The sequence below is a fragment of the Arachis hypogaea genome, chromosome 3 (assembly GCF_003086295.3).
Source record: "Arachis hypogaea cultivar Tifrunner chromosome 3, arahy.Tifrunner.gnm2.J5K5, whole genome shotgun sequence".
Taxonomy (NCBI): domain Eukaryota; kingdom Viridiplantae; phylum Streptophyta; class Magnoliopsida; order Fabales; family Fabaceae; genus Arachis; species Arachis hypogaea.
In genome coordinates this window covers 100,856,254-100,880,006 of record NC_092038.1, presented here as the reverse complement: position 1 = coordinate 100,880,006, position 23,753 = coordinate 100,856,254, and the positions used below count along the sequence as shown (strand labels likewise).

Below are 23,753 nucleotides of genomic sequence, written 5' to 3'. Positions count from 1 at the left end.
TAATGATTTTGCTATAGGAGCTGTTTTAGGACAGAGGCATGGTAAGCTTGTACATGTCATTTACTATGCCAGTCGTATGTTAAATGATGCCCAAAAGAATTACACAACTATAGAAAAGGAATTATTAGCTGTTGTGTATGCTGTTGATAAGTTTAGGTCCTATTTACTTGGTTCTAAGGTTATTATTTATACTGATCATGCTGCTTTGAAGTACCTTCTAATCAAACAAGATTCTAAACCAAGATTAATCAGATGGGTGTTGCTCCTTCAGGAGTTTGATATTGAGATAAAGGACAGGAAAGGGTCAGAGAATCAAGTAGCTGACCATCTCTCCAGAATTGAGCCTGAAGCAGGAGTACAACCACCCACAGCTGTGATTGAGATGTTCTCAGATGAGCAATTGTTCCTCATTCAGCAAGCATCATGGTTTGCAGACATTGCAAATTATAAGGCCATGAATTTCATCCCAAGGGAGTACAGTAGGCAACAGGTGAAGAAGCTACTCACTGATGCAAAGTATTACATTTGGGAAGAACCATACCTTTTTAAAAGGTGTTCAGATGGGATCATCCGGAGGTGTGTCCCAGATGAAGAAAAACAGCAGATCCTTTGGCATTGTCATGGTTCTGAGTATGGAGGCCACTTTGGTGGTGAAAGGACAGCTACAAAGGTCCTTCAGAGCGGGTTTTACTGACTGACTCTCTTCAGGGACTCAAGAGCATTTGTAAAGCACTATGACAGATGTGAGAAAGCCACGAATCTCCCTACCAACCATGAAATGCCACAGCAGGGGATTCTTAAGGTTGAGTTGTTTGATGTGTGGGGTATTGATTTCAAGGGACCTTTCCCACCCTCACATTCAAACAACTATATTCTAGTGGCAGTTGACTATGTGTCCAAGTGGGTGAAAGCTGTAGCTTTGCCCACCAATGATGCCAAAGTGGTAATGAGCTTTCTTCAGAGATACATCTTTAGCTGGTTTGGTGTCCCAAGGACACTCATTAGTGATGGAGGAAGCCATTTCTACAACCAACAACTGGACTCTCTTCTGCTGAGATATGGAGTCCGTCATAAAGTGGCGACCCCCTATCACCTTCAGACAAGTGGACAGGTTGAAGTTTCCAACAGGGAACTTAAGAGGATTCTAAAGAAGACCGTCAGTACTTCAAGAAAGGACTGGTCTAGGAAGCTTGATGATGCTCTTTGGGCATACCGGACAGCGTACAAGACTCTCAATGGCATGCCCCCTTATCAGTTGGTCTATGGCAAAGCCTGTCACTTGCCAGTTGAGCTGGAGCATAAAGCTTACTGGGCAATCAGATAACTGAACCTTGATTCAGAAGCTGCAGGAATCAAGCGAATGCTTCAGCTGAATGAGCTTGATGAATTTAGATATTCAGCCTATGAGAATGCCAAGCTCTATAAGGAAATAACTAAGATACTGCATGACAAGAAGATTGCCATCAGAGTCTTTGAGCCAGGACAAAGAGTGCTTCTATATAATTCAAGGCTCAAATTCTTTCCCGGGAAGCTGAAATCCCGATGGTCAGGACCGTTTGTGGTTACCAGAGCTTTACCATATGGTCATGTGGAAATACAAGAAGAGAATTCTGACAGAAAATTTACAGTGAATGGCCAGAGGTTGAAGCACTATTTTGGAGGCGAGATTGATCGCCAGAGGTCCACTCATCTGCTGAACTAGCAAAGCTGACCGTCAAGCTAGTGACGTTAAAGAAGCGCTTGTCGGGAAGCAACCCGATAAATTCGTATCCTTAGCTATTTTTTGTAGTAGTAGTTTTCTTAGTATATTATTGAGTTCTTCTGATCATGCAGCTATTTTATCACAAGAACCAAACACCTCAAGCTAATAAAAAAAAGAGAGAAAGAGCACACGACGCGCAAGTGTCCATGATGCGAACGCGTCAATCATGTGTGAGTGAAAAATAATAATTGACAGAGAGTTGCGCAGGAATGGCGCTGGACTCATGCTTGGCGCACAAACATGACCACGCGTACGCGTACCCCACGCGTGCGCGTCGTTTGCACTTATCGCCATCCATGCGTGCACGTCATTGACGCGTACGCGTGACCTGTAAAATCGACGTAAAATAGTGTTTAGGCAGAGAGTTGTGCTAGCTTGGGGTAGGAAGTGTGCTAAAAGTACAAATTTGGGCACGCGGATGCGTGATTGACGCGCCCGCGTCAGTAGCACAAATGGCCATCCACGCGAGCGTGTGCACGACGCAAACGCGTCGTATGAAAATTTGGCTCCTAAGCCATGCGAACAGAGAGTCGTGCGGGCGCTCGATTGGCTTCACGCAAATCTCACAAAATCAAGGGCACGCGGACGTGTGCCTGACGCTTACGTGTCATTATGAAAAATTCGTGACCCACGCGTACGCATGCTGCACGCGTACGCGTCGCCATCGCCGCACCGTTTTCACTTTTCTTTCTCTCTCTCTCTCCCAATCCTAAGTCTCTCTTATTCTTTTATCTTTATATTCCTTTTTCCTCTCACTATTTATTCCTGTTTTCAGTTCTTCTTTGCTTGAGGACAAGCAAACTTTTAAGTTTGGTGTTGACGGTGCGCTTATGGGTTTTCTGGCACAAAAGGGAGGTGAATCATCTTCACTGAGGAACACAACCTGAAGAATAAAGCGACCGCTAGGATAACTAAGGTGGTTGAGTTCCTTTCATTTTTATTCCTCCCCTCTTTTTCTATGTTATGTTCCGGTTTTCTTCTATTTTACTTTGTCTGTTGCATGATCCTTTATTAGTCAGAATCCTAGGACTAGTTTAGTTTTCTTTTAATTGCTTTAATGCTAAAAAGATGTTTCATGTACCACTCACTGAACTTGAATCTAAAAAGAAAAGAAAACGAAGTGATGTATTACATGAGAAATTGAGTTAATTTTAAGAATAGTCTGATTTACTTAAATGTGGTGGCATTTTCTGTGATTTTTAAATGCATGATATGAATAGTTCATATTTGAATTTGAATCAAGGGATGTTGACGTATAAGGAACAGGAATTTAGAGAATTATTATGACTTCTCTGAAATAAAGAAAAAATTTAATCATTGAAGCAAAAGAAACAGCAAAAAAAAGAGAAATAAATAAATAAATAAATAAATAATAAATAATTAAATAAAAACAAGGTCCAAGGCTATGAGTATCAATGACTAGGGAGGTCAGACATGATTAAAAGCTCAAAGAGTTGTTTCCCTAGTCATATGCTTGTGGTGTGATTGTGTCAAGTAATCCTTGAGACAGAACACTTAGAGTCAAGACCAAGTGCGTTTAACAGAGTATGCCAAAGGCTTTGAGCACCACTGTCAGGGAGTAACTGAAAGAAAAATCAGGACTCAAAGAGAGTCCCCCAGTTAAGTGTTTGTGGTGTTTCTATGTCAAGTAATCCTTGAGACAAAACATTTAAAGTCATAGCTAGGCTCAAGGTGCAAAGCACCAAAGAAAAAAAAATAAATTAAAGTCAATTTTGATGTGTTTAAGGATTAAACTGAAATGTAAAGATCAGAGAATTCATAATATTATCCGGATTCTAATTCCGAATGACAATGTCATCCTCCTGGTTCAAAGGAGAGTGAGATGCCAAACCTATTCAGCATTACAGTTATAAACCCCACTATAAAAAGAGACATGAGCTTAATCAAACTCTCATTCTCATGCAAATTCTCATCCTAAGCTTATATTAGTTTTGGTTGCTTGAGGACAAGCAACAGTTTAAGTTTGGTGTTGTGATGTGTGAGCATCTTGTATATCATTTCCTAGTGAATTTGCACTTAAATTGATGAGTTTAATTAAGAATTAATTATATTTTAGCCACTATGGATGATATTTTGAGTTTTGGGCAATTTTATTTATTTTAGGTAGCATTCGGCAGAATTTGCCGGAGTTTCTGCAGCATAAGAATCAAAGGAGATGGCTGCGAGTATCGACGCGCGCGCGTGCGCGTGATCTGGAAGTATCCATGGCGACGCATACGCGTGACTGACGCGTACACGTGATTTGAAGATTTGCTCAGCGACGCGTCCGCGTGACCAACGCGTCCGCGTGACTCGCGAAGAAGACCAGCGACGCGTACGCGTGACTGACGCGTACGCGTGACGTGCACGATCTGCAGAATTTACAGAAATTGCTGGCGTAGATTTTGGGCCGGGTTTTGACTCAGTTTTTAGCCCAGAAAACACATATTAGAAGCTGCAAAATAGACAAAGCAAGTGGTCCCCACCCATCAGCTGAAGACTTGTTAATTAATTCAAATTTAAATTCAAATCCTATCTTTTAGGAGAAGATGTTATTTTTAGTTTTAGATAATTAGATTTTAAATTTATTAGGATTAGTTATAAATAGGAACTCTATACATTTAGACACGATACAAATTGTTACCAGAACCCTTATTTTTCTTCTCTGAACTATGAGCAACTAATCCTCCATTGTTAAGGTTAGGAGCTCTGTCTATTTTCATGGATTGATTCGTTTGATCTTTTTAATTTAATTCATGTCTTGATTTATATTTCAATAAGTGTTTTCGTTCTTTATTTTATGAATATGGGTGGAACAGAAGTATGACCCATGTTCTAATTGAATTCTTGTAAAACTTGGAAAAGCTCTTTACTTGAACAACAACTTGCAAACATATTATACTGAATTTCTAATTGTTTGTATTTAACGGGATACGTGACATATAATCCCTTTATTTGTGGATAATTAGGATTCTTTTGGCATATAAACTAGAAATTGATCATCACCCTCTAATTGGAATTAATTGACCAAGGAATTGGCAATTAATGAATTTTAGAGGAGACTAGAAAGGTCTAAGGAATTAGGGTCTAGTCACATATAGTTTTCCATGAAATTAAATCTTGCATGATTAAATTAATTAGTAATAAAAGTTAATCCGGAAATTAGATAACTCTGAAACCTTAACTACTTTCTCAAATATTTTATTCCCAACTCATTGCTGCTTACTTTCTGAAATTTTTAAAGTACTGTTTAATGATCTTAGAATAACTCAAAACCATTTTCTGCTTGCCTAACTAATCCTATCAAACGCTATTGTTGCTTGATCCATCAATCCTCGTGGGGTCGACCCTTACTCACGTAAGGTATTACTTGGTATGACTCGGTGCACTTGCCGGTTAGTAGTGTGGGTTATAAATACCGCATCAATAACATATGTTAATTGGCAAATAGAGATAACAGATATAAATCGAAAAATAGATATAACAGATATAGATCGACAAATAGACAGATATAAATTGGCAAATAAAGATAACAGATATAGATCGGCCCTTTTTCGCGTCTTAATGATTTATTATATGACCTTTGTTTGCAAAGATGCAGGTAAGTTTGAAGCCACTACAAGGAAATGGGGCCTATAGAAAGAAGAGTGTTTATTTCGAGACCCCACGGTAGGCGCCAATTGTTCCTGTGTGAGTAACCTGGACGTAACTCGGTTTTTGGACGTCGACGCCGAGCTGTTGTCTTCAACGTCGAGCTATAAGCTAGGAAGATCCGAGCTCTTCGTCTAGAGAGATATCATGCCACAGAGAGTATGAACAAAGGGGGAATGTACCTGTAAAAGGCACTCTGATGCTTAAGTTAGTACTGTGAATTCAGTATATTTTGAGGATAAGATATCATACCTTTATAGGCGAGGTAGAATAGGTCGGTTATGCTTCTGTGTATCATCTGAATTAAATAGTAGTTATTAGATTTTAGTAGGTGATAATGTCTGGTCGGACGTTTTTATTCTAGGATGTATTCCGTTTGAGTCTGGTTGTAACGCATGATGCCGAGTTATGATGCATAATGCCGAGTTATGGTTTTGGATTTGTAACAGCCATATCATAGCCCCCAAACTTGGCCTGGGAATGTATTTTAATGAAGCAAGTTGAGCTTTTGATGAGCCATAACTCGGCCATTGAGTTAGCCTTGGAGCCCCCAGTTCAAGATGTTTTATTAAAATAAGGAATAAAATCTTTTGAATTTCAGACATTATTTGAAGTTAACGTGTATTGGAAAGTCTAGTAGTATTTGTCATTGGTTGTGCCTTTAGTTTTTTCAATGTAAAATTGAACCGTTGATTTGATAGATGCAATGGTTAGGGTTTTTCGTGGAACTGAATAGTTAATTTGAATAGTTGCTGAGATGATTTTGATAAAAGTGAATTGGTTGGGCGAGAATATTGCATTAGTTCACCTTTGTTTGGTGATTTGATTTGTAACATCCTGATTACCTTAAGCCTTACCTCATGCCGTAAAGCAAAGGTTAATCAAGGGTTACGACAGTCTAAGGCTTATACATAAATATATATAGAGGGAATAATAATTTTAGAAGCCCGATGAAGAAAATAAGCTCAAATATGGAATTACAAAGTGCGAACGTTCACACGAAGCCACAAGCGTAAAAGGCAAGATCCACTATGAAAGATAACAAGATATATGTAGTTATATACGAGTATAATAATCATAAGATACTAACCACAGCCCACGGAGTTTAGGCCGACTAGTTAAATAATGACATACAGAGTTTTGAAGGTAAAACAACTTATACAAAATATCTCTCATAAAGTAAGACTCTAAGGCAAAAGAAAATACAAAAGTGAGAATACTAATCAAAATAACCAAATGACCACAAAAGAATAAGATCCTTCGCTCTGCTACCATCAAACAACTCATTGAGGTGGGTTGCGACCTGCATCTAAAAAAATTAACAACAACGTATGTAATGAGAACTGGAGGTTCTCAGTATGATAACAGTACCTAGTAATGTAAGATGTGAGACCCCGGGATGCTAGAGGCAATCCTAGAGCTTCATACTAAACAGATATTCAAACTTAGCGAAATAAATAGCTTAAACCGTAGATAATAAACAAGGTATCTAATCTTAGGGGATTTCTAACTAAATCTAGCCACTGCTGTCCCATAGCCTTCACCAACCTACCCTCCGTGCGATCCCATCGCCACCGCCTACCTAACCTCCTTAACACCAAACAAACACAGATAATGCAAGCAAGGAAAACACAGGAAGTATTCATATATATATAATATAACAAGTAATTCAATAAGCAAGTAGGCATGTAATACAATTAGGCAAACTCAAGTAATCAAAGCAAGCAAGCATATATAAGATGCATATGATGAATGTCTGTCCTATTGGCTGTGATATCACATGTCGGATATAGTACCAAACCCGTCACAAAATCCAGACGAAAACTCCTGTATTAGTCTCTCTGTTGCGCATACTCAGGAGGAATAATTCTGAGGGATAAGTGCCCTACCACCTTCTCCTTTCAGAGGGAAACGTTCCGAGGGAGAGTGCCCCACCACCTTTCTCTTGATGCCGCATGATTTCGTGGGTTAGTGCCCTACCACCTTGAAACTAGAGAGAAACCCATGCTCGGGAGAAAAATTCCGAGGGATGAGTGCCCTACCACCTTCTCCTTTCAGAGGGAAACATTCTGAGGGAGAGTGCCTTACCACTGTCCTCTTGAGCGATAAACATGAGTGAGAAGCCTAGCTTCAAGTCTTACATCTGAACGTAGGCGGGAGACTGCCACAGTCCCTACAACGGATAACAATGCATATCATAATCACATATTCAATCTCAGAGGCCACTCCTCATAGCACACTTGCACTCATACTCATTCCATCAACTATAATCATTCATTTCCAAGTTTTCAACTCATCACAATCATCATTAATTCATAACTTTCTATTCCGAACTCACTAGTTTGTCAATGTCTCCATTCATATACCATTCTTTTTTCACACTCCACCAAACCCATCCTCAGTACACTAGAAACCTAAGCCTCCGTTCTGTAACTTTTCAAAATAATACCAATTCAAACCTCCTAGGACCTTTTCCATGTTTTAATGCCCGAAAATAAGCACAATAGTCTTAATTAGGTGTCACAAAAGTATACAAGCTTGTTGGGAAGGTGAAATAGTTTAAAAACAAAGTTTTAGTTGAAAAATAGGGCATGTGCGTATGCACAGGGTGTGCATGCGCTAGCCCATAGAGATTTTCAAAACGTGTGCGTACGCATAGAGGTGGCGTACGCACAAGTGCAAAATTTTCCAAACTCTATTCGCTCGCACAAGGCGTGCTAGCGCCCTCAACAGAGTACACCTTTCAACGTGTGCATGCGCACAGGTGTTGCTAGCGCTCTGATGAGCGGATATTTTGTACGCTTTTTGGGGGTAATTTCATGTAGATTTTAGCATGTTTTAGTTAGTTTTTAGTAGAATAATATTAGTTTTTAGGCAAAAATCATATTTCTGGACTTTACTATGAGTTTGTGTGTTTTTCTGTGATTTCAGGTATTTTCTGACTGAAATTGAGGGAGCTGAGCAAAAATCTGACTTAGGCTGAAAAAGGACTGCTGATGCTGTTGGATCCTGACCTCCCTGCACTCGAAATGGATTTTCTGGAGCTACAGGAGTCCAATTGACTCGCTCTCAACGGCGTTGGAAAGTAGACATCCAGGGCTTTCCAGCAATATATAATAGTCCATACTTTGAGCGAGGATAGACGACGTAACTTGGCGTTAAACGCCAAGTTCATGCTGCTGTCTGGAGTTAAACGCCAGAAAAACGTCATTATCCAGAGTTGGACGCCCAAAACACGTCACAACCTGAAGTTTGACGCCAAGAAAGGCCTCCACACGTGAAAAGCTTTAGTCTCAGCCCCAGCACACACCAAGTGGGCCCCAGAAGTGGATTTCTGCACCAATTATCTTAGTTTATTCATTTCCTGTAAACCTAGGGTACTAGTTTACTATTTAAACAACTTTTACAGACTTATCTTGTACCACATGACATTTTCAGATCTGAATTACATACTTTGTGACGGCATGAGTCTCTAAACTCCATTGTTGGGGGTGAGGAGCTCTGCAGCGTCTCGATGATTTAATACAATTCCTTTGTTTTCCATTCAAACACGCTTGTTCTTATCTAAGATGTTTATTCGCGCTTAACTGTGGAGAAGGTGATGATCCGTGACACTCATCACCTTCCTCAACCCATGAACGTGTGCCTGACAACCACCTCCGTTCTACATCAGATTGAATGAATATCTCTTAGATTCCCCAACAGAATCTTCGTGGTATAAGCCGGATTGATGGCGGCATTCATGAGAATCCGGAAAGTCTAAACCTTGTCTGTGGTATTCCGAGTAGGATTCCGGGATTGAATGACTGTGACGTGCTTCAAACTTTAACCTGCTGGGCGTTAGTGACAGACGCAAAAGAGTGATTCTATTCCAGTAGGAGCGGGAACCAACCGGTGATTAGCCGTACTGTGACAGAGTGCGTGCATAGTTTTCACTGCGAGGATGGGAAGTAGCCATTGACAACGGTGACACCCTACATAGAGCTTGCCATGGAAGGAACCTGCGTGTGAGAAGAGGATTTCAAGGAAGAGTTGAAGTCAGAGGGCAAAGCATCTCCAAAACTCCAACATATTCCCCAGTACTGAAAATCAAGTAACTCTATTATTTTAACTTACAATTTTATGAAATTTGCAGTTTGGCTTTTTACAAATAAATCCAAATAATCCTATTGATATCCTGACTAAGAATAATAAAATAAATATTGATTGCTTCAAACCAATAATCTCTGTGGATTCGACCCTTACTCACGTAAGGTATTACTTGGACGACCCAGTACACTTGCTGGTTAGTTGAACGGAATTGTGCTCTGAGCAAGTAATCAGTTAGTTAAATTAGTTCTCCTTGGCACATGCCAAGGAGCCATTAATTAAAGATCACAATTTCGTCCACCACGCTCTAAAAGAAAGCCTTCCCCTGTGTGTGCGTACACACAAGGCTGTGCGTACGCACAGGTTCGAAAAATCACAGGGGTGTGCGTGCGCACAAGGCTGTGCGTGCGTACCCAAATCAGAAATCACAAAATTCTACAACATTGCAGGATTTCAGATTTTGACACCAAACTTTCCACAATCATATCTTTTTCTACCGAATTCATATTTCCACAAAATCTAAACCATCGTAAAGCTTGTTCAATTTTCTTTCATTTGATATAAAATACATTGGATTTCAAGCATGGTAGCTCAAGATATGATTCATGGAAGTTCACCAAAATTTTAGTTTTTCCAAAAGCCTCAAAAACCTCAATTTCAACGAACTCTCAAATCAAAACCAATTCAAAAGCTGTTCAATCATCATAAAACACTACCACACACAACATCTTATTATTTTATATCATTCTCCTCAACTTCACACCTAAATTACTCAACCATTATACCATATATTACTACCAATCCATAATTTCCAATTCAATCATAAATCCACATCCATAATCATCATCAACCAACCACAACCTCAACAACTAATACCAATCCTCATCAGTTCCAGCAATCATTACCAACAATATCTAATATTAACTAAATCCATCATAAAATTCATCAACACCAATAATTCTCAACAATCATCATCAACCACAATAACCAACAATCAAAATCATTATCAACGTCCATCTTCAAATCTCAGCACCCACCAACACAACTCATCAATAATCATCATCTAACAATATATATCATCACATTCAAACTCATTCATCCTACATTCAATCCATCATCAAGCACACATTTATATACAATTAATCATACAATCACATATTTCAACCTATCATAAGGTCAACTAGCCTAAGTGTCTAGTGATATTACATATTACATAGAGGAGACTGAAATCATACCTTGGCCGTTCCCCTAAAATGCACACCACACCAAGATTAGAGTCCAATAAGCTTTTAACTCACCAACAAGCCACCAAAGCTCAACTAACATCATATATATATATATATACCAAAATCAAAATCTAAGATACATAAAATAACTAAACACAAGGGTTTAGTGAAACCTTACCTTACCCAATGAGATTAGGGATAAAATCCCATAATTACCCGCTACTAGAGATCACCTAAACAAGCAAAACCACAAAATCTACTCAAAACTACAACCCCAAAAATACAGAATTCTAGGGCTGGAAACTGGAGACTGAGACACAATTTCTTACCAGGTTTGCTTAAATAGAATCGAAGAGCTCAACGAGAGTTTCGCATGGCCATAAATGGCTCGTCAATCGGAGTTCCGTAACTCAAGATATGGCTTGAAGAAGATGAAGGTAAATAGTGCCAAGTCTTCTTCTCCCTCTCTTCTCAAACCAGCGTGCCTCACTTCTTTGAGGGTGAGAATGAGCTGAAATGCTCATTAAATGAACATATATATGTTGGGCCTTGGGGCCGGTCTAACCCGTTAGCATTTTTGGTGCGTTTGGCCCACTTTGAGCCAAAACCTTTAAGATTAGTGCCTGGTTTTCAATTCTAAATTATTTTTGACTTTTCAAAACAATAAATCAATTTTCCAAAATCTTATTTTCCAACTCAGAAAAATTCACTGAAATCAAACTTCACCTTTAAGTTTTCAAATTAAAACTTCTAAATTTTGAATATATTCTGAGCACTAAAATTATTTTATTAAAATGGTTTTATGTGAAAAACTCTGGTTCTTACATGATTGAAGATTGAGTTTGATTACGCATGTGTAAATGATGCGACTTTGAATTGAAGAATTATCGTGAATGGATAAGTGTTTGTACTTGTATGATATGTGATTGAATTTGTTGACTGTTGATAGTCATAGTTCGGAAGATAGTTGATATAGATCTTATAATAGTTTATATAGATCTGACAATGACTGATAATGATTGATATAGAACCGATAACAATTTATATGGCTCGGATAATGATTGATATAAATCTAAAAATAGAGATAATAGATATAGATTTTGAAAATAGAAAAACAGATATAAATTGGCAAATAGAGATAACAGATAAAGATCGAAAAATACAAATAAAAGATATAAATTGGCAAATAGAGATAACAGATATAGATTGACAAATAGAGATAACTGATATAGATCCAAATAGAGATAAGAGATATAGATAAAAAAAATAGATATAACAGATATAGATTGGAAAATGGATATAACAAAGATAAAGCAGAAAATAGAGTTAACAGATATAGATCCAAATAGAGATAACAGATATAAATAGGCAAATAGAGATAACAGATATAAATAGGCAAATAGAGATAACAGATATATATTGGAAAATAGTGAAGATAGATATGGATCGAAAAATAGATATAACAGATATAGATCGGCAAATAAAGATGATAGATATGGATTGGAAAATAGAGATAACAGATATAGATCAAAAAATAGATATACCAGATATAGATTGGAAAATAGAGATAATAGATATAAATCGAAAAATAGAGATAACAGATATGGATCGAAAAATAGATATAACAGATATAGATCGGCAAATAGAGATAACAAATATAAATTGGCAAATAGAGATAACAGTAACAGATATAGATCGACAAATAGAGATGATAGATATGGATCGAAAAATAGATATAACAGATATAGAACGGCAAATAGAGATAACAAATATAAATTGGCAAATAGGGATAACAGATATAGATCGGCAAATAGGGATAACAGATATAGATCGGCAAATAGGGATAACAGATATAGATCGGCAAATAGGGATAATAGATATAGATTGGCAAATAGAGATAACAGATATAGATCGACAAATAGATATGATTGATATGGATCGAAAAATAGATATAACAGATATAGATCGGCAAATAGGAATAACGGATATAAATCAGAAAATAGAGATGATAGATATAGATAAGAAAATAGAGATATCAGATATAGATCGGCAAATAAATATAACAGATATAAATTGGCAAATAGCGATAACAGATATAGATCGGAAAATAGGGATAACAAATATAAATTGGTAAATAGAGATAACAGATATAAACTGGCAAATAGAGATAATAGATATAGATCGGCAAATAAAGATCATAGATATAGATCGGAAAATAGATATGATAAATATAGATCAGCAAATAGAGATGATAGATATGGATCAGAAAATAGAGATATCAGATATAGATAAGAGAATAGAGATAACAGATATAAATTAGAAAATAGATATAAAAGATATGGATTGAAAAATAGAGATAACAGATATAGATCGGCAAATAGACATAACATATATAAGTTGGCAAATAGAGATAATAGATATAAATCGAAAAATAGATATAACAGATAAAGATCGGCAAATAGAGATAACAGATATAAAATAGATATAACAGATATAGATTGGCAAATAGGGATAGCAGATATAAATTGGCAAATTGAGATAACAGATATAAATCAGCAAATAGGGATAACTGATATAAATTGGCAAATAGAGATAACAGATATAAATTGGCAAATCGAGATAACACATATAGATCGGCAAATAGAGATGATAGATATAGATCAAAAAATAGATATAACAGATATAGATCGCCAAATAGAGATAACTAATATAAATCGGAAAGTAGAGATGACAGATATAGTTCAGAAAATAGAGATATCATATATAGATCGACAAATAGAGATAATAGATATAAATTTGCAAATAGAGATAACAGATATAGATCAGCAAATAGGGATAACAGATATAAATTGGCAAATAGAGATAACAGATATAAACTGGCAAATAGAGATTATAGATATAGATCGGCAAATAAAGATCATAGATATAGATCGGCAAATAGAGATGATAGATATGGATCAGAAAATAGAGATATCAGATATAGATCAGAGAATAAAGATAACAGATGTAAATTGGAAACTAGATATAAAAGATATATATTGGAAAATAGAGATAACAGATATAGATAGACAAATAGAGATAACAAATATAAATTGGCAAAGAGAGATAACAGATATAAATCGAAAAATAGATATAACAGATATAGATCGGCAAATAGACAGATATAAATTGGCAAATAAAGATAACAGATATAGATCGGCCCTTTTTTGCGCCTTAATGATTTATTATATGACATTTGTTTACAAAGGTGCAGGTAAGTTTGAAGCCACTGCAAGGAAATGGGGCCTATAGAAAGAAGGGTGTTTATTTCGAGGCCCCACGGTGGGTGCCAATTATTCTTGTGTGAGTAACCTAGACGTAACTCGGTTTTTGGACGTCAACGCCGAGCTGTTGCCTTCAATGCCAAACTATAAGCTAGGAAGATCCGAGCTCTTCGTCTAGAGAGATATCACGTCACGGGGAGTATGAATAAAGGGGGAGTGTACCTGTAAAAGGCACTTCGATTCTTAAGTTAGTACTATGAATTTATTATGTTTTGAGGATAAGATATCATATCTTTGTAGGCGAGGTAGAATAGGTCGGTTATGCTTCTGTTAATCATCTGAATTAAATAGCAGTTATTAGATTTTAGTAGGTAATAATGTTTGGTCAGACATATTTATTCCAGGATGTAGTCCGTTGAGTCTGATTGTAACGTATGATGCCGAATTATGATGCATAATGTTGAGTTATAGCTTCAAATTTGTAACAACTATATCAGTTATTAAATCAAGTGTGAGCACTACTACTCAGCCTAATTATTTTGTGGTTTTGTTTAAACACTTGTTAAAAGAAAACTAAATAAAAAATTTAATTAAGAAAAAGGATATTTATATTTTTTTTAATAAATTAATCTATTTTTATTTGTTTAATTGGAAATCAACTACCAGATTAAACTACCCATAGTCTTATAACATACTTGTCTAGATATTTCCTAATACACATATTTAAAAAAATATATAGAAAACTAATTTTTAATTAATCAACATTATTCAATTGTATTTTAAAATTTATTATTATTTTTTTTGAAATAAAAAGCTCAACCAACAAGTTGGAGCATCAACGTCTCAACAGAAAAGTATTAAACAGATAAAATAAACTAATTTTTAATCATCTTCGACAAAAGCCATCAACAACCCAAAAGATCAAATATCACTCCACTCTTTGTAACTCTTAATCAACCTGTTAAATGCTCCTGCAATACCTGATTCTTGATTCCTGAAATTCTGTCATTTCTTTTCAACCAAGTACTCCAAATGATAACAATGAAATCAAACTCACCAATATTCTATTAATTTGATTGCATGATTGACCCCTGAACCATGTAAACTTAACGTCATTCAACTCTATATCCACCAGTTTGATAATGTTGTTAACACATTAGCGCCTTTTCTTTCTTTCAACTGCACAACCTCATTGAAGACACCCATGTAGCAAAGAGGAACCTAACATATTTCCGATAAAAAAATTTAACTCTTCCCACACAGCAAGCTTCTCTTTCCTTGTATGTGCACCATACACCAAGCAAACATCACAAATAAAAATTATTGTTTAATTTTCCTTCTATACACAACCATCTCTCCCCTTTGTAACAATTACTCAACCTAAACATCATAACATCCCGCATTATTAATAAACCTCTAGAAGCACCTTCCAATCCCACAAATTTCAAACTCACCGTATCATTACCCCAAAATTGCACTATATCAAACTTAGAAATCACCTCCTTCTTTGTCTCTATCAATCCTAACATATTCACATTATTTTTACGCTTAAAATTTTTACCATTTTTCACTTTCCAACATTCCCTAAACCTCTCATATTCCACGAACTAAAATCATATAAAAAATTTATTACACACCTTATTTCGATTTTTGGGGCGGCACCTTCTTGCTTTCTCTTTCTGTTTTGCTTTCCATCTTTTTTGTGCCAATACTTCATTCTGAGCTTAGAGAATAGCCATAATGTCCTCATCCTCGTCATATAAAATAGCTCCTGATTCGACAGCAAAATTCCAAGCAGCCCTATTTTCAGCCATATCTTTATCCCAACTTCCTCTGTGTTCATCTTGATTAGTTTCACCATCTGCATCCTGCTCTGAATCCTTCAAATCTTCCAAGTTCCTTACAGCCCCTTCATCATCCAACCCGGTTTTCTGCACCACTGTATTCTCATCCTCTAAATCTGAATCTTGCACTGCATCACCCCTCATCAGACATATGCCAACATACTGCTTACCACTCTCATTCAAACTGGCGTGGATCTCATTAACTACACTTGGTGGAATATTTTTTTCTTCTGTGTTGTTCGAATAATTCTCCGCACCTCTACCGATCTTTTTTTCGGCTTGATTCTGCTCGTTGGGTGCATAAGGGGCTTCACGCTCTTCCATGCCCTCCACGCCATCAAGTACAGCGTGGACATTATCACCTCCGCCACTAACAGCTGACTTCCACAATGCTCCCAGATCTGCCTCGTCAGCGCTGTTCACTGTGGCATCAACCCCTTCGCGAACTCCATGACCAGCCACGTCCCTTTCTTCACCGTCGCCAGCAGCAGCCAGCAAAGAGGCTCTTTTAAAATGCACAATGACGTACTCTCCATCGCACCACACAGCCACTTTGTCGCGACACTCCACTAACATATTGGGCCTTATATGCTTCAACCCAACCCCACTTGAACTTTTGTTCAACACCAGATCAACCCCTTCTTTCCGTTTATCCCCGTATTTCTAAGTCTCTATTTTTTCAGAAATTACTTCGTTACTGATTGTTTGAGATCCTATAGATTCTGCACTCACCCTAACTACCGGATACACCAAAAGATTATCCGTTTGCGTTTTCAAAAAACCCTCATGCCACTCATCTAAATCCTCAATAGAAAATACTTTTCTATTCTTGTTATGCTCTGCCTCCTGTAGCCCCTGTGGCATCATTACCACTGCATCCCATCCCAACTCCAACGGTTCCCTCTGAATTTCTAGTTCTTCACTTCTATGGTGTTCCAAGACAACTCTCTCTTTCTCGTTCACCTCAATATTCTTTTATTTAATTTTTTCTTGTTTTTCAGTAGGAGAATCTTCATCGTGCGTAGTAATTTTTTCTCAGACATCAATCTTCCTCTTGTACTTAGCCTCACCCACAAAGATCTCTTTGCTCCTTAATTGCATTCCATTCATTTCTTTGATGGCCTTTAATGTCCCTCCTTTTGTAGTATACCTGATGAAAGCAAACAAATCTAAAATTTAATATAAATAAACTAACTTATAAAAAATTGACTACCTAACATTACTCAATATTTTTGCCACTCTTTCAAAACTTGTTACATCAACTACTAAGTACTTACAATAATCGAGAGGATATCTTCACTCCATATTAAAAAATCATGTGTCTAGAGCCAACAAAGTTAAACCATGAGCTACTAATTAGTTATATGCACTTCTTTGAACATGAAAAAACGAGTTATCCAAAGTAGTTTTTGAAGTTAATATGTGTATTAAAATTATTTTTGAGATTTTAATTTTATTAATTATATTTCTGAGATTGATAAACATGTATACATTAATTCATAACCTATTTTCTATTAACGATGTACTAACGTGATTTGATAACGTAGATTGTTAATAACACATTAATTTATAATTTGGTTATGTGTAATGACATGATGACCGGTCGATCAGTGACATTTAACATACTAGCGTAGGCAGTTGTGCCAAGTGTCATAATAGTATTTAAGCCAAGTATCGCAACATTATTTGTCCATGTATTATTCACTATGTTATCATTATAGATACATCAAATTAGTCCTTAACGTACTTTACATTAAGAAACTCATTTTAATACTTAAAATTGAATATCGTGCATTAAATTTAGTCCATTTACCAATTTTTTTAATTCAAAATTTTCAATATATTTAGATCCACTACTTTTTTTCATATATCATTTAAATACAAATACTTTTATAAATATTTTTAAGATTTTAGGTTTAATTATACATTTTTTTAAAAAATAATTTAACATTAATAAATTTTGCAATATATAAGTATGTTATTTAAAAAAAAAGAATTATATGATTGATTAAATAATTTTTTATTTTTGTCCAAAAACATGCATGTTTTTAACAAGAAATCAAGATTCAAAACACAATTTTTTTAATTTTTTTCTTTTCCTGTAAAATACACATTTCATTACAAGAAAAAGGTTGAGTACCATCAAATTTACCATCAGAAAATCAATTAAAATCCGACGGTATAAACCACGCTAGTAAATGGTTACCGTCGAATTTTTTTACCGTTGGATTCTGCAACGGATTAGAAGTTCGAAAAATCAATTGGTTACCGACGGTATTTCGGCACTAAAAAATGTTGTTTCGCGCAATAGTAGTGTCGTATTATTTCTATGGTAAATCCGACGGTAATATCAATTTTTTTAAAATATTTGAAATAAATGGTCAATTTTAATTTTAAATTTAAATTTATTTTTCTCACAATTAATGTTCAATTAATAACTAATTAAAATTTATTATTTAAAAAAATAATACAGCGTTCAAATAAATTAAAAGTCAAGTACATCAAAGAAATACAATCAAACAGTAAAACGAAACACTAATAACTACAGATCCAGGTAGTCGTCGACATCATCATCGTCAGTTCCATGGCCTGAGTCGGTGGCGCAGAAGGTGGCGATGTCCATGTGCCACCAGCAGAACCGTTGCCACCAGCAACGGTGCTACGACCTGCAGGGTCGACGCCAGCAGCACACATCTGGGTCTGGTACACCTCCATCTAAGCCTTCATACGCTGAAGCCACTCCAGCGACTCCCTCCACTCCAGTCTGAGCTCATCTGTAGACATCATACGGGTGAGGATCTCCTGATACCTCTCCTGATAATCATTCTGTTCTTGAGGCTGCTGATGAAAGCTACGTTAAAACTCCTGTATCTGCAGCCTCAAATCCACACCTTCCTCGGGCTCGACTAGTGGTAGAGCCTGATAACGGCCTTAACGTGTAGGTGCGGATGCTGCTAGCAAAGAACAACCCCAATCCATATACGTGGTTCTTGTACGACGCTAAGGCGGTCTTGTACCAAACCGCATCGGGATCGACGACTGAAGCTGCAGAGCCATTGGCGGAGGTGTCCTCCCCACTTTGCTGAGACTGCTGAGTCGCGGCCTCTAGTATCTATGTGTAGGACTCTTGTGTAACACAAGTTATTGTGATTAGTACGACAGATATACAGTTAATCTCTAAAAATATTATAGCAGAAGATAATTAGATGTATGTATACTCACATAATGGTCCTACGACCATTGATTAGCAAATCTCTCTTTGTTCTCCTTTAGCGTGTGAATGTACTTGAACGTCTCCGCCAATGTCGCCTCGCAATCCAATGACTTCGACTACACATGTTGTATTGAAATACAAAATGATTAGGATGCCTAGTCATGATATGCAAAAGAATATAATTAAGTTATTAACAAAATTAAAGTCACTACATACCAACATGACCTTGGTCTTTATGAAAGCTGCTGAGCCATCGGTATATTTGGATGACCTAGCCGATGTCCTGTTAGCTCTGTTGGTGGAGCACCGATGCCTGAACCCTTCATCGGTCTCCCAATGAACTAACCGAACCTTCTTTATTTCTGGTCAGAGTCAGGTCGTCAGGTGGTCGCACCCCTGACGAACATCATCCAGTATCTGCTGAAGTCGTCGACCTATTCTATGGTCAGATCGTGCTTAGCATTCCATATAAAGTGCAGCTGTAACAAAGAAATTTTAAAATTAGTTAAGCAAGATAGAGGATATAAACTATCTAAAATGGTTTGAAACTAAAAAAGGTAATTATCGCCCATTTTTTAAACCATCGCTGTCTGATCTCAGCGTGGATCTGCTTGTAGCTGGGCTAGGGATGGTCGTACATCAGCTTGATAACATTGGTTGTCTCTTGAGTACACACGTTATTGTTCAATGCAAACCTAACAACAACCCACAAAAAAATTAATATGACAATTCTAGAATCAGGCAACCAACTAAACCTAAATTCACTAAACATGAATCATTTTTTATGAACTTTTAGCAATAACCATCATTAGTAAATGGGAAACAATAACCAAGCAACCAAATAAACCTAACTACACTAAAGAGGAAATACTTTTCAGGAACTTTCAGCAATAACCATAAATAGGAAATACATGAGACTTAAAGTGATACTTGTCCTGTGCCGCTATCAAGCTAAATGGTCAACCGTACGATAGAAGGTGGTGGAGGGGCATCAGCTGGCTCACATCCGTGGTTAGACTTCGGGGTTGCAGCATCCATCGCTAAAGGCAGAGTCGCCGTGGATGCGAGCTACTGAGCGATAGAAGGCGGCGGCGTTGCCGTAGACGAAGGCACGTAGTTGGAGTTAAGGACCATGATGAACGGCTAGTCCGCTAAACCCACAACCTATGGCATCACCGGGGTTGTCGGAGTAGAGAGAGAGGCAGGATCCAAAAGTCTAAGGGGGTACTCAAAGAAACCCTCCCTTTACCCCGACCATGGCTACGACCAGTCAACCATGACCAGCAGCCTGATCCGTAGCACCTCTACCTGTCGTCATATTTACAAATAACATACCAATTAACAATTTTAGCACAATAGATCAACAATAAATTATAACAAAATCTAGGTAATTCCTATGACTAATACCACAACGTTAAGTTCAACATTTGATGATCTGAATAGCAACTATCTTAGAATACAACCATAATGTACATTATTGGATCTAAATCAGATACTAAGTGTGAAAAATACTTCAATCAAGCAACTTGTCGTACACACAACATACATACACAAAACTCAATTTGCAAATAATATCCAACACATTACAATTCTATGTCACAAATAGAGTTAATTAACTATGCCAAGCAAAAATCAAACATCCTAAATCACATGGTAGCTATAACTTGCAATTTAAAATAGACATATAAATGAACATTTGGAAAGCACATATATCAAAGATGCAAAATCAACGCAACTAAGTAATAGTTGACAGACTATTCTTCAAGTCAGTGCTATTCAACCAAATTTCAGCAATTGTTCAACAAAACAAATAGTATTTTAATATCAATTCATACAAATTCAACATATTCAACACAAAATCAGCAGCATTATCCATCAATTCAATCTATTTTCAACACTTTCACCAATATAACACAAACTAATCATCCTAAAACAAATCTATTCTAACCACCTAAAATCCACTAAAATAAAAAAGATTAACTCTAACTAAATTAACTAACTAAAATTAGAATAATGAAACAATCTAACCAAAACAGAATTTAAAGAAGAACGAGAAACATAATTTAAGAAAAAACTTGGAATGCAGAATGGCAGAAAGGTGGTGGAACGCTGGTCGTCGAAGCTACAAGTGGTGGAAAGGTGGTCGCCGAAGGATGGAAAACTCGCCGAAGGTTGGGTAGCGACGGCGCAATGATGACGGGGGCGAGGGTCATTTGACGGTGCGAGGAGAGAGGAGTAGAGGGGAAAAAGGAGAAGATGGATTGGTCAGCAGTGGGTTGACAGTGACGGAGAGGGGTGCCAACGATGGTGGTCTTGGTGGTGGCGGCAGATGATGGTGACGGCGACAGTGGAAGGAGAGAGAGGAGGAAGGGGAATAATGAGAAGAATGAGGGGTCGGCAGTGGGTTGACGGTGACAGAGAGGGGATGTTGACAGTGGTGGTCTCCGCTGTGGCAGTAGATGGTGGTAACGGCGACACTAGAAGAAGAGAGAGTGTAACGACCCAACTTCCAATACATCATGATCGTACCAAAGGTAAGGCGTTACCGACCTGTTTTCCCTATTAACTATTTAATATTGAGCCTCTAGTTCGATATCGTGTTTCAGATTTAGTAAAAAATGCCAGAAAATTTTGTTTTTATTTATAAAATCATATATCAAGCATCACCAAATAATAATAATCATATAATTATTAGTAAATATTATACAAACAAATTCAAGTGTAACTTAGATATAACTCATATCCCTCTTTATAAAATAAAATCTTAAGCAACAAAGGCGAGGGAATTCTATGAAAGCAACTCAATTCAAAAACTTAACTCATAAATAAGGTCTAACAATCGCCCGCAGCTTCAAACTGAGTCTTCGAACCTGTGTCACTGAAAGGGTGGAAGATTTTGGGGTGAGAACAAACCACACGTTCTCAGTAGGGAATGGGAATGCCGTAAAAGTAATGATTAACATGCAAATAATTAACTCAAGTTTCCAATGTAGTTTTCTTTATCAAACCTTTTCAAATTATTTCTCAAGACTTACTTGAAACCGTTTAAATCCCTTTCTTTAATTCGTATTACTTACATAAAGTCTCAATCGCACTAGCAATTCATCGGCTATAGATAGCACTCCTCAACCATCACAGTAACTAAGTAAATCAGCAACATAACTAATATACCCAAACCTCATTTCACAAATACCATTCCTCAATACTTTACTAAGTTCACAGCATCAACAAAAATATCTAATCAAACACACAAGCAAGTCACTAAAACAAACAGCACAATCACAAAGAAACAAGACAAGCAACACAAATTACAAAGAAATAAAACAAGCAAATACAATCAAATGTAGATGTGCAAATAAGGATGATGCATGTCTAGCCCTAGTGCAGGTAATGAGCTCATTTGTCGGTTACATACCCGCTCCCGACGTTACCCGGAGTCCTTTGACCAGGTAAGGCTTCCCTGTTGGCAATGCCCCTCGCAATAGTCCTTTGACTTGTGAGGTAAACCACTACAAGAGTCCTTTGACTTGCAGGGTGGCACTAGCAATCCACTGCAAGAGTCCTTTGATTTGCAAGACGGAGCTAGTCAGCTTTTATCTGCCCAACACACTCACTGTAAGAGTCCTTTGACTTACAGGAACACACACACTCACTGTAAGAGTCCTTTGACTTACAGGAGTATATGCTAGTTGTGTTTTCTCGATACCTCTGTAAGAGTCCTCTGACTTACAGAATAGCATTATAGCTAAGTATCCCAGGAAAGCACTCTCAGTGGTCATACCACCATCTATCTGGCTGCCTTCACGCAGCAGATCATCACATAATCATTCTCATTATCATCATTCATTATCATTCTCACTATTCATCATCACTTTCACATTCTTATGCAGTACCTCTTTCTTTCTCTGTTCAATCATGCTATACAAACTTTACAGCTTTTACTTTTACAACATCATAACTCAAACCATTTCTCTTTACCATTTGTTCATAAAAATCTCAATCATCAATTTAGTTCATAACCTCTGCTATGGCAATCTTGAGTCAAGCCAACTTTAAAACTATCTTTCATTTTAGTTCTCTATCAAAGATTCAAGAAAATCATTTATTTTTAAACTCATTAAACACTTTTCAAAACATAACCTTTCATTAGAAGTAATCAAATAAAACTCTTTCTCAAGTTTACTAACTTTCTAAAGACTCAAAAATCATCTCTCTTTACTTTTCAAATTCAAATATTATTATTTCACCAATCTTCTAAAAAGATAATCCTTTATTTCAAACCTAAAACATAACTCTTTTCATATTAAATCAACTCAAACATAATTATTTCTATTTTTAATAAATCAACTCAAAACGGAATCCTTTTCGTAATAAATCCAACATAAACATAATATTTCTTCTCAATAAATAAAACTGAAAAACATAATTCATTTCTTTTCTTAGTAAATTAAAATCAAATAATATAATTTTCCAAATCCAAATCTTTTAAAATAACATTTCATACCAAGCCTCAAATTTTATAAAAATCCGGCAGCACCTCCCCTAAAACTCGGACTTAGCCACCCTTCCGGGTTCCCTCTTTCTCAACAATTTAACAATCCTTTCTCAACAATTATCAAATACAAGATTCTCAAGCAATCAGAAAATCCACAATTCGCAATTCTCACATAATCCAACAATCCAGTTTTTATCTCATCATTTCGT

General features: G+C 36.7%; 1 pseudogene; it reads left to right on the top strand.

The window, feature by feature from the left end:
- The first annotated feature begins 734 nt into the window (after positions 1 to 734).
- Positions 735 to 23,753, top strand: part of LOC140183535 (uncharacterized) — a 119,778-nt pseudogene continuing 96,759 nt past the window's right edge.